Genomic DNA, 13,208 nt, shown 5'->3' with positions numbered 1-13,208 from the left:
GATAGCTGAATCTCAATTATAGGGAAATTGAAAAATAGGTCAAATAGTTATAGTTCCACTTGCCCAGATAAAAATGGTTTGGACTCCATTTTCACAGCAGGAACCAGAGAGAAAAAATATTTTTTTAAATTAACAATTGGAGTTAAGACATTTATGATGAAAGTTCTTAAAAAAAAGAGTAAGAAAAATAGCACATGAAAAATCAAGTTGAGATCTGTCCAATCAAACTAAAGGTAAACTTCTGAAAAAGCTTTTGGAGTCTGAGTGAAAGCAGGACAAGGGAAAGGAAAGGTAGGAGAAACCAGGGATGAAAAGAGCAATTTGAAATAGTACAATCTCATCCTGGTTTCCCTTGTCAGGACATCATCAGGAGGTAATTTTCCCACTTTCTTTATTCATTTTCATGGAAAATGGTTGGAAACAAGCAACTTACTATATGTTATAGAGGTTTCATCTAGATCATTCCATATGGTTCTCAAGATAATCCTGTCTTCAAAACAAAATTATTGGGGCCAGTGCTGTGGTGCAATGAGTTTAAAGCCCTGACCTGCAGCACCAGCATCCCATATGGGCTCCAGTTTGAGTACCAGATGCACCACTTCTGATCCAGCTCTCTGCTGTGGCCTGGGAAAGCAATAGAAGATGGCGCAAGTCATTGGGCCCCTGCATCCTTGTGAGAGATGCAGAAGAAGCTCTTGTCTCCTGGCTTCTGATGAGGTCAACTCTGGCTGTTTCGGTCATTTGGGGAGTGAACTAGCGATGGAAGACCTCTCTCTCTCTCTCTGGCTCTACCTCTCTCTGTAACTCTGTCTTTCAAAAAAATAAAACAAATCTTAAAAAAAAAAAAATAGCAAAGGTGTCCAAGACAGCAGAACAGGGAGGGATGTTACTGCTCTCTCTAGTCTAGGGGAAGATAGCTTAAAAAAGTGGAGAAAGTGCAATCTCAGGGAAGAGTTAGGGAGAAATCTGCAGAGGAAACTCCATGCAAATTAGAGGGACATTGTGAGTCTACATGGAGAGTGTGGACACGCACAACTCAGGACCCCAGCAGCCGAGAGCCACAGCACCAGCTTTGGAAAGTGATGTGAGGCAAGACTGCAGCAGCCCAAGCCACTAGCAATAAAGCTATGGGGAAGAGCCTGGTGAAAGTCTGGCTTGAGGCCATGTAGGGGACAATGTACCTGCTAACCTAGAGGGAAAAAAAGAGAGCACATTTCTCTCTCCCTAACCACCCAGCACCAGTGTCCTGTAACTAGCCAAGAGAGGGCAGGTGCCATTTTGGACAAATGCAACAGGTGCATCAGCATATGTCCACACGCCCAGCAACCAGCCAAGAGGAGATGCCCGACTCTGGCTGGGAGAATTGACAGGCGGCTAGGTGCTCATGACTGTGGGAGCCCTGGTTTCTGGGACTGTGAAAACTCTGTGGCTGTGAGGGAGGCCACAGGGTGTGGCTGAGTCTTTGGGTAGTCACTGTGGACGGCTCCACACACTCAGGACTCCCTGATTCCCTGGTGGGAGTTATTGCTGCAGGATCCATGCTCACACCAAGAACTGCATGGATCCTTTGTATTATTCTTGTGGCAACGTGGATAAATATTGTACTCCCTGGGGCTAGTACCCAGGCGTTGTTCTTCTTGGAAGAGGAGGTCAGCATAAGACTACCCCAACAGAGCTGATCAAACCTCCCTCTGATAAAAATAAATAAAAAAAGCTTAAAAAGCCCTTCCTGTTAGTCCCTAAAAGCAGGGCTTAGAGTTACAGCTGACTTAGATAGTCCTGCAGCTATTTGAACAGGTCCTCACCAAGGACTTAAAGGGCCTATCTCTTGAGGGGGGGTGTGAAATAATCCAAAATATATATGGTTAATTGTAAATGATTTATTAGTCTGTTTCCTTTCCCAGCCTAAGCCTCTGGTCTTGTACATTAGCTTAACTTCCTAGCAAAATGTAGCTATTAGGCATCTGGGGGCGGGAGGGGAGCACTAGAGAGTTAATTATTTAACCCTTATACTCACCCCTGGGGAGAGAAAACCAGCCCCATAGAATATATGGGCCATATAGCAAATTCTTATTTCTGCAAACTTCAGGGAGCCCCAGCATTTTCCTATAGGTTACAGATTCCTAGATACATGGAAATAGCACAGTTCCTAAATCAGGCTCTCAACAAGAAACCAAAGCAGAACCCCCTCCTTTGGGACAAACAAACAAACAAAGCACAGCTTTCATCCACTGAAAAGCTGCGATGACTAGGGCTCTCAAAAACGGATTGCTTACTCAGTCCTTCAAAACAGGCAGGACCTACACCTGCTACCTGCTGCCCATGAAAATGCCCCAAACTAGAGTCAAACTAGATGGGTACAAAATCATGTTCATGCTTTCTTGGACAAGGCCAGGCAACTCTACGACCAGATCACACAAGACTAAAATATGTGGCCCAACATCACATCTGGTCATGGAAATCCTGATCATTGCCTCTCCTTGGTGACAAAGTGTCCACATTCTTTGTGCTTCTCTGTAGACTATTGTGTTTTAATGTCCTTGTTTGTTCTGTCTCTAACAGAAGACAAGTCATGTGGCTCCAGGTGCTTCTAAAACAGGGCTTCCAGCCTACCACATCAGACAAGATGACCAGCCCTCTGGACCAAGTAGGACAATGCTTCCTGAGGACACTCTGAAACACCATAGGACAGATAGCAAGAGAAAAATACCCATGTCCACCTCTATGCCCACTTGTCAGCTTCCGAAGTAGCTACAGAAAACAGACCTTCGGCCATTTATCCCCATAAGATTATGGGTATTTTCTCTTGGGGGGGGGGGGATGGAATGTTGCGTAGGAAGTTAAAAATTAGCCTATTTGGGTGAAAACGGCCTGAAGGACCAGCACATGTTTTGGAAGCCCCAGAAGCTCAGCATTTTCCACTTCAAAGTCCTGCCCAGATCCTGATAACCTTCTAGGTGGTCCCAGCCCTTCCTCTAAGGAAAGCTCCCAGGAGAATTCTCTCTTTTCAGGACCAAATGGGTGACCTGACCTGATAACATGGGCAATAAAACCTTCACACATGCCCTAAGGGAAGCTCCTCTACTCTGCCTGGCACTAAGAAACCTGGGGCAGAATTTGCTAATTTACTCTCTAACAAAACCCTTTATCCTAAAGAAGAAGGGGGGGGTGGATAAAGAGACTCCCTAAAAACTGGGAGTCCACGGCCGGCGCCGCGGCTCACTAGGCTAATTCTCCGCCTAGCGGCGCTGGCACACCGGGTTCTAGTCCCGGTCAGGGCGCTGGATTCTGTCCCAGTTGCCCCTCTTCCAGGCCAGCCCTCTGCTGTGGCCAGGGAGTACAGTGGAGGATGGTCCAAGTGCTTGGGCCCTGCACCCCATGGGAGACCAGGGTAAGTACCTGGCTCCTGCCTTCTGATCAGCGTGGTGCGCCTGCCACAGCGTGTTGGCCGCGGCGGCCATTGGAGGGTGAACCAGCGGCAAAGGAAGACCTTTCTCTCTGTCTCTCTCTCACTGTCCACTCTGCCTGTCAAAAAAAAAAAAAAAACAACTGGGAGTCCAAACAACTACCATATGCTCAGCTCTCTTCTCTCAGCTGAGCCACCCGCCTGCCTGCCCAGGTGTATTTTCTCCATTCAACAATGTAACCTCACTCTCCCCCAGTCTGAGTGACTGAGCACTCTCTATCTGTCCCTTCCATTCTGACAGATGCCCTGTCCCCAATAAAATGTTATTAGTTTAAAAAAAAAATATTTACTACACTGAACTTGGGTGTCACCTTAGACACTCCCCTCAGCCCAGAGCACTGAACAGAGCTCCCTGGCCACACCCAGCACATGCTTCTGTGTGTACACTGAAAGAGGTGACACTCCACTAAGCCACTGAGGCATAGTCCAAAGACAAAAGCCAGCACAGGGAGAAAAAAAAACCTGCAAGTATATCCACATATGCCTAAAAATAAACAGCAATTCAAAAAATAAGAATAAGGAAGACAACATGACACCCCCAAAAGAACTCAACAACACTTTAATGTTAGAATGTGAAGGTGAATAGGTTGAAGAAATGCCAGAAATGGAATTCAAAAAATTGATCAAAGGATTACTTAGAAGTACTCAGAAGCAAATCCATGAATTAAAGAAATCCATACAAGACATGAATGAAAATTTTTCCCATGAAATTCAGATTTTAAAGAGAAACCAAAATGAAATATTGGAAATGAAGAATTCAATAGATCAAATAAAACATACAGCAGAAAGCCTTAACAACAGACTCAGTGAGGAAGAAGAAAGAATATCCAAGTTATAAGACAAATCTTGGGGCCTGAGCCATGGCTCACTTGGTTAGTCCTCTGCCTGTAGCACTGGCATCCCATATAGGCACCAGGTTCTAGTCCCAGTTGCTCCTCTTCCTGTCTACCTCTCTGCTGTGGCCCGGGAGGGCAGTGAAGGATGGCCCGGGTGCTTGGGCCCCTGCACCCGTGAGAGAGATCAAGAGGAAGCACCTGGCTTCCGGCTTCGGATCAGTGCAGTGCTGGCCATGGCGGCCACTTGGGGGGTGAACCAACGGAAAAAGGAAGACCTTTCTCTCTGTCTCTCTCTCTCACTTCTGTGACTCTACCTGTCAAATAAGTAAATTAAAAAAAAAAGACAAATCTCTGAAAATTTTATAGTCAGACCAAAAAAAGAAGAAGAAATTAGAAAACTAAAAATGGGATACTATCAAATGACCCAACATATGGGTCTTAGGAGTTTCTGAAGGTGTGGAAAGAGAGAATGAATTATAAGAACTTTTTAGTGAAATAATTACAGAAAACATCCCCAATTTGGAGAAAGAAAGGGACATCCAAGTATAGGAAGCACATAGAACCTCTAATAGACATGACCAGAAAAGAACTTCACCTCAAAACACTGTAGCCAAACTCTCCAAGTAAAACAAATAAAACTTTCTAAAATGAGCATGAGAGAAATGCCACATTACTTTCAGAGGATCTCCAATTAGACTCACAGCTGACTTCTCATCAGAAACTTTACAGGCTAGGAGAGAATGGCAAGATATATTCCAAGTCTTAAGAGAAAAAAAAAAAAAACTGTCAATCCAGAATACTATCCCCTGCAAAGCTCTCATTTATGAATGAAAGTAAAATGAAGACCTTCCATGACAAATAGAAATTGAAAGAATTTGTCACCACTCATTCAGCCTTAGAAAAGATGCTTAAGGATGTGCTACACACAGAAACACAGATACCTCGTCATCACTATGAAAGAAGATGGAGGCAGACAATTTCCCAGTAAAAGTACAAAGGAAATCCAAAGTAAACAATAGGAGTATTTATGGAAAAATGGCAGGGACAAGTTGTTACTTATCAATAGTCACCTTGAATGTCAATGACCTCAACTCTCCAGGTAAAAGATACAGACTGGCTGAATGGATTAAAAAACAAAATACATCTGTTTGCTGCCTACAAGAATCACATCTCAACAACAAAGATATACACAGACTGAAAGTGAAAGGATGGAAAAAGATATTACAAGCTAACAGAAACCAAAAGGATCTAGTAAAGCCATCTTAATGTCGGACAACAAACATATATACTGACAAAATAGAGTTTAAAACAAAAACTGTTAAAAGAGACACAGAAGGGCACCATGTAATGATTAAGGGATCAATTCAACAGGAAGAAGTGACTATAATAAACATATATGCACCTAATTACTAGGTACATGACTATTTAAAAGAAATGTTAATGGATCTAAAGGAAGACAGAGAATTTAATACAATAGTAATGGGGGACTTCAATACCCACTTTCAGCAAGGGACAGATCAACCAGACAGAAAATCAGCAAAGAAACAATAGAGTTGTTTGACACTATAGACCAAATGCACATAACAACGAATATCTACAGAACTTTTCACCTACAGTTGCAGAATACACATTCTTCTCACCAGTGCATGAAACTTTCTCTAAGATAGACCACCTGCTAGGCCATTAAACAAGTCTAAGAAATTCAAAAATTGAAATCATGCCCTGTCTCATCTCTGACCACAATGGAATAGAGCTGGAAATCAACAACTCAAAAATCTCTAGAGCATATGCAAACACATGAAGACCGAAAAACATGCTCCTGAATGAACAATGGTCAGTGGAGAAATCAAAAGACAAACCAAAAAATTTCTGGAAACAAATGAAGAAGACAATACAACATTTCAAAACTTATGGGATACAGCAAAATCAGTGCTAAGAGGAAAGTTTATAGCAATTAGTGCCTATATCAAGAAACTGGAGGGGCCAGCACTGTGGCATAGCACGTAAAGCTACTGCCTGCAGTGTCAGCATCCCATATGGGCATCAGTTCGAGTCCTGGCTGCTCCACTTCCAATCCATCTCTCTGCTATGGCCTGGGAAAGCAGTGGAAGATGGCCCAAGTCCTTAGGCCCCTGCATGGACGTGGGAGACCCAGAAGAAGCTCCTGGCTCCTGGCTTCAGATCAGCACAGCTCCAGCCATTGTGGTCAACTGGGGAGTGAACCAGCGGATGGAAGACCTCTCTCTCTCTCTCTCTCTTTCTGCCTCTCCTTCTCTCTCTGTGTAACTCTGACTTTCAAATAAATAAATAAATAAATCTTTTAAAAAAACGAAAAAATAAACTGGAAAGGCACTAAATAAATGAGTTATCAATGCATCTCAAGGATCTAAAAAAAAAAAAAACCAAAGCTAGTAAGATATAAGAAATAATTAAAATTAGAGAAGAGATCAATAAATTGAAACAAAAAAATACAAAAGATCAGCAAAACAAAGAGCTGGTTTTTTGAAAAAATAAACAAAATTGACACACCATTGGCCCAACTAACCAAAAAAAAAAAGGGGGGGGGGGGGAGATGATCCAAACAATAAAATTAGAGATGAAAAAGGAAAAGTAACAACAGACACCACATAAATAAGAAGAAACATCAGAAATTACTACAAAGAACTGTAGGCCAACAAACCAGGAAACCTAGAAGAAATGAATAGATTCCTGGAAACATACAACTTACCTAAATTGAACCATGAAGATGTAGAAAACCTAAACAGACCAATAACCAAGATATAAATTGAATGAGTAATAAAGAACCTCCCAACAAAGAAAAGCCCAGGACTGGATGGCTTCACTGCTGAATTCTATCAGACATTTAGAGAAGAACTAACTCCAATCCTTCTCAAGCTGTTCAAAATGATTGAAAGGAAGGGAATCCTCCCAAACTCCTTCTATTGAAGCCAGCATCACCTTAATTTCTAAACCTGAAAAAGAGACAACAGAGAAAGAGAACTACAGACCAATTTCCCTGATGAACACAGATGCAAAAATCCTCAACAAAATACTAGCCAAATCCAACAACACATCAGAAAAATCATTACCCTGTCCAAGTGGGATTTATCCTTCATATGCAGGGATGGTTCAACATTCACAAATTAATCAATGTGATACATCACATTAACAACTTGAAGGTGAAAAACCATATGATTATCTCAATAGATGTAGAGAAAGCATTTGATAAAACACAAAACAAAACACAAAACCCTTTCACAATGAAAACCTTAAGCATTTTAGGTAATAGAATGAACATTCCTCAACACAATCAAGGCAATTTATGACAAACCCACAGTCAACATCTTATTGAATGGGGGAAAGTTGGAAGCATTCCCACTAAGATCCCGAACCAGACAAGAATGCCCACTCTCACCATTGCTATTCAATATAGTCCTAGAAATTTTAGCCAGAGCCATTAGGTAAAAAAAAAAGAAATTTTCCCAAAGGAAATGAAATCAGCATATGAAAGAGTTATCTGTACCCTCTGTACCCCCATGTTTATTATAGCTCAATTCACAATAGCTAAGATATGGAATCAACCCAAATGCCCATCAACTGAAGACTAGATAAAGAAATTATGGGAGATGTCCACTATAGAATACTACACAGCAGGTAAAAAAAAAAAATGAAATCCTGTCATTTGCAACAAAGTGGATGAAACTGGAAAATATCATACTTAGTGAAATAAGCCAGTCCCAAAAGGATAATATCATATGTTGTTCCTGATTTGTGATAACTAATGGAACACCTAATTGGTAACCTATAGAAGTGAAATTGACACTTTGAAATGCAACGACTTTGAATAGCCCTTGTCTCGACTATTGAGGAACAGTTTTGTTTTGTTTTTTCATATTTGTTGAACTTTTTACTTAGTATAGAGTTAATTGTATATGTATAAACTTAATTGAAAATAGATCTTAGTAAAAAATAAGAATGCAAATAGGAGAGGGAGAAGGAAGAAGGGTAGGAGTGTGGTTGGGAGGGCAGATATGATGGAAAGAATCACTGTTTTCCTAAAGTTGTACTTATGAAATGTATTAAATTTGTATTTTTTTTCCACTAGAAAAAAAAAATCGAGTACTGAGTGGAATGGATCCTTTCTAAAGTTACAAAATTGGTAGATGAAATAAAAATAAATATCATTAATCTATAAATTAATGATATTACTATTGGTTGAAGGCTTGTTGCAGTCATCACAGTGATTTCCATATAAAAACTGTAGCCCTTAGAAAAAACACAGTTTTTTTGCTGGTATGGAAATTGAAGCTCACAGAGATTATTTTTTAAAAAAAAACTCTAAGAATATACAGGAATAGAAAAGGAAAAGATTGCATTTCATTATAGTAATTTAGAGGTAGAGGAGAAAATCAGAGAAGAGCTAACAATTACTAAGGGTTTACAACATAACAGACATGGTGTCTAGGACTTAGTGTACATTCCTCAGAGTAATGGTGGAGATACTATTGTTCCCAGTATGGAAAAGAAGACACTCATTGAGACATTTGTCCAAATAATAGCAAATGAGTATCAAAAAGTGTGGTCTCTGAGCTAGTTTTCTGAGGTTTTAACCGGCAAGTTATCCACAGCATCAGATCAGACCCTTACATGGACATGATAATAAGGCATTATGAAGGAAAAGAGATTCAAAATGAACATGACTGGAATGGGAACAATAAAGGAACCAGAAGAAAGAACAAAGCAAGTATGGACTTTTGGGGACAATGAAGACAGCCTAACTAGAACCAAGGTCAAGTGTCAGAAAGTCATTGTAAATATATCTCATTCAGTGTGAGTCTGTTTTATGCCTCTTATATGAAGAGATCCAACCCCAAGACTTTTTACCTTAGTCCTTATCTTCCCACATTTTTACCACATTTATCTGAAGATTTATCTCTTCCATAGCCTTGATTATCACCTCTAAAACAGTATCTCCAAGTCTTTCAATGACCCCCACTTTATATCCACTATGCTTTGACTCATTCCCAACTATGTATGGGATTCCTGTTCCTTCTACTTTCCAGTTCCTCTATTGCATCTGCCTACTGCTTTCCATTCTACCACCAGCTCCAAAGATAGAGTTTTCATTATCTGTTAGCCAGATTACTGAAATACTCTTAGTTGGTCTCCCTATTTCTTCATTTCCATTTCAATCTTACTTGACACCACAAAATCATTTTCCTAAAGCTCAATTCTCATCATGTCTCTCCTCTCCCCAGAAGCATTTAACAGCTCCCTAGGAATTACTAAATTAAGAGGGAAGGTATTAGGCATTTAATGTTTTGTGCTTCTCAACCCAACCCAAATTTTAAGAATTTTTTTCATTATGTAAAAGGACAATATGCCATGTGCCATGTCTGGAATATGTGCCTCTGCTTTTTCTACTCACCTTCCTTCTAACTGGGGCCTCCATTCTTTCATCTATCAAATTTCTACCCATGTAAAAGTAGAAAAATATTTAATAGAAATATATTTAATGGGAAAAATAAGACACAAAAATCTTTCTACACTATGCTTAAACTATGTTTAAAATGTGTATTACCTATTATTTCATGCAAAATACATAGAAACCTGATAAAATTCAATATAGGAAAAGACGTAGAGAAATGAACACTCTCATTTACAGTGAAGAGTATAATTTCACACAATTTTTGAGGAGATTTGGTAGAATCCTCCTAAACTAAAAATATGCTTAACATCTGACCTAGGAGTTTCGCTTCTAGAAATTAATCCTACAGAACAACCCACACAATTATGCAGGGATTATTTGTAAGCAAAAATTTAAGACAATTTTACTGGTTCCAAAAATAAACTATGAGGGACAGACATCTGGCCTACAGGGTAAGCTGCCAATTGGGATAGCTATACCCCATTTCCAATTGTCTGGCTTTAAGTCCTTCTTCCATTCCTAATTCCAGTTTCCTACTAATGTAGACCCTGAGAAGCTGTGGTGATGATTCAAGTAGTTGGGACCCTGCGACCCACGTGAGAGACTTGAATTAAGTTCCCAGCTCCCAACTTGGGCCTGGCCCAGTCCTGGCCACCAGGGACATTTGAGGGATGAACCAGAAAATGGGATCTAACTCTCTCTCTCTCTCTCTGCTTCTTAAATAAATAATTTAAATTTTTAAAAATAAGCTATGCTATACCCAAGCTATAGAATATATGTATCCCTTAAAAAGGATGAAATGGAATAGACAAAAAAATAGTTAATAATAATTAAGTTCTTTCTAAAAGCTAGCTCTTTCTGAACTTTGCAAATATTAACTCATTTCAAAAAAAATCCTAAGACCTGACTGTATATATTTAGGTGTAAGTATGCTCATGCCATACATGTATTGTACCAAAGTATGCATTTTTCAAAGGAAAAAAAGAAAAATCCTCTAACACCATGGTTCTAACCTTTGTCAGCAGTGGTTACCCCTTAAGAAAATATGTTTTCAGGATGGGAAGTGGAGTGGACTTCCTCTCTTTAGTCCCCTGTATATGCGCGTGTATGTATACATGTGTGTTTTAAAGCTATAGTGTTTCATAATTTTAAAAAACACCAAAAGTATGCATAAGTAAACACTGCAGAGAAATACATTAAGCTGATTTTAAGAAATTTAGATTGCTTTTTCTTTTCTCTATTTTCAAACATTCTGTAACTATTTTTGTTTTAATAAATAAAACCTCTAACCCAGGGCCAGCATGTGGCACAGGGGACTAAGCTACCACCTGCAATGCTGGCATCTCGTGGAGCACTGGTGGAGTCCCAGCTGCTGCACTACAGATCCAGCTCCCTGCCTGGGAGAGCATCAGAAGATGGCCCCTGCCACCCACGTGGGAGGACAGGGTTATGGGATTCTAGGATCCTGGATTATGCCTGGCCAGCCCCAGCCTTTGTAGCACTTGGGGATTGAGTCAATGGACATAACACTCCCTCGTAACTCTCTCTCTCTGTCTCTTTCTCTCTCTCTCTCTCTCTCTCTCTCTATCTCTCTCCCCCTCCTTGGTAACTACCTTTTCAAGGCACATTTTGAAATGTCATCAATTTCTGTGTCCCACAATACAGTCAAATGAATGGACTTATAAATTTGATAGACCTGAGTTTACTTAATGTAATCAATCCAACAGCACTACTTTAGTGACCCTGGGTAAATTATCTAATCTCACAAAATCCTAATTTTCTCACTTGTTACACCAGTGCTACCAACATCACGAGCTTTTGGGGTAAAGCAAATAGCATCTATGAAACACCTAATACCATGACCACCATAAAAAAAAGTCTCCCAGTAAAATAGGCTACCTGCCTGCCTGCCTGCCTGCCTTGGAATCCTAATTCTGCCAACCTGTTATGACTGTTTTCTCTACGACTCCACAAGTTTTGGGTCTTGCTAATAAAGAGTTTTATCACATGTTTCTGCCGCAATGGGTGACTTGTTTTAGGCAAACTTGGATGGTAGCAAAGGCATTTTACACATTAACCTTTCATTCCAGCTAGCAGACAGCTTGAAAACCGTACTCCTGCAATATGATTTTTAATTGAATGTCAAGAGAATGTGACTAATTAAAAGGACAGATGTGACATGGAAGTTATAGGTGATCAAAAGAATGAACATCTTGATTTTCTAAATCACTAAGTAGAATCTCCTCCAAAGTCTAGCTTTGTTTTTTAAACAAGCCAATAGACCACATTTAAACCCTCCACCTCAGTACTATCCAAACACAATACTCAAATCTTTCCCTTTTTTTTTTTTAATATTCAAAGTGGGAGAAAAATCTGAATTGAAAAGTTTACTTTGCAGACTGGAAATTCCCTTTCGCCCTTAGGGCAGTATGACAAGATGCCCAAAAGTATGTAAATAAGTAAAAATTCAGGGCAGAGGTAACACTTTGTCACCTCAGAGCCTGCCTGAAAATCGAATGATACTCCAAGGTTAAGGTTAAGGGGAAAGAGGCAGGGATAGCAAAAACCTCTAGATTAAAAAGACACTTTAAAAACAAGCGCAGCTCTAAGAAACCAACATATAGATAATTATGTTATGTAGTTTAAATGTAAGAATCCCCATAGTATAAACTTAAAAAAAAAATAAGCTGGTGCCCAAATAGACTATACTTTTCAGGATCCCAGATACAATTCGATTCACAACCACCCTTTCCTTAGGATTAAAGTCCCTTAGTCAAAGTCACGAGGCATATCATTAACGTAACTCCTTAGTGAACGCTCCTTAGCTCAACACCAGCTCCAGAGCGTAGCCTGTGAATAAAGCATGCACCCAGCCTCGCTACCCGAGTCAGCGCAGGTGCCGGCGCTCAGTGCCCTTGCCCAGCTGGCGTCAGTTTTTAAATGATTTGCAGAGTTTTGACAGAAAGAAAACAGGGGCCACTTACCTTGAGAGGCAAAGGCAGCCTAGCCAACTTCCGGTTCTGTTACAACTCGTATCACATTTCAGCAGCTGGGTGGAGCCAGTTTACCCAGTAACCAAAAGGGAAGGTTTCCCAAGCTAAGCTGCCAAACCTGATCTGCAAGCCTAGCACAATACTGATTTTAGAACTCCATTTCCAAGAATTAAGGGTTCTGTTTTACACAAACACTTTTTGCTGATAATTGTTACACCAAAAAAATTATGTTTTTAGACTAACTGCAAAACTAATTGAAAATACATACCTGTTCTGTATAATGACAATTGGAGACATTTTAAAAAACCATTTTTGTCTAGGTGGGGTTGCCAAATTTAGCAAGTTAAAATATAGGATGCCCAGTTAAGTTGGAATTTCATTTTCTGGTATAAATATTATCCTATTTGGAATATACTTAATACTAAAAAAAATTCATCATTTACTTTAAATTCAAATTTAGCTTGGGAATTTATAGAATTAGTCCA

At 39.9% G+C, this 13,208-nt stretch overlaps 1 protein-coding gene across 4 annotated transcripts in view; it reads right to left on the bottom strand.

The window, feature by feature from the left end:
• Window positions 1-12,847, bottom strand: part of FRRS1 (ferric chelate reductase 1) — a 57,646-nt gene extending 44,799 nt beyond the window's left edge. For 3 of the 4 annotated variants that reach the window (XM_002715840.5, XM_070077992.1, XM_070077993.1), the window contains exon 1: window positions 12,715-12,847. The gene's annotated coding sequence lies outside the window, so the exon portion shown is untranslated. Of the gene's footprint in view, window positions 1-3,399; window positions 3,424-12,714 lie in introns of those variants that run through there. The other variant, XM_070077991.1, reaches the window with a different exon arrangement.
• Window positions 12,848-13,208: the final 361 nt, after the last annotated feature.

Source organism: Oryctolagus cuniculus, chromosome 7, assembly GCF_964237555.1.
Source record: "Oryctolagus cuniculus chromosome 7, mOryCun1.1, whole genome shotgun sequence".
NCBI lineage: Eukaryota > Metazoa > Chordata > Mammalia > Lagomorpha > Leporidae > Oryctolagus > Oryctolagus cuniculus.
This window is presented reverse-complemented; position numbering and strand designations above follow the sequence as displayed.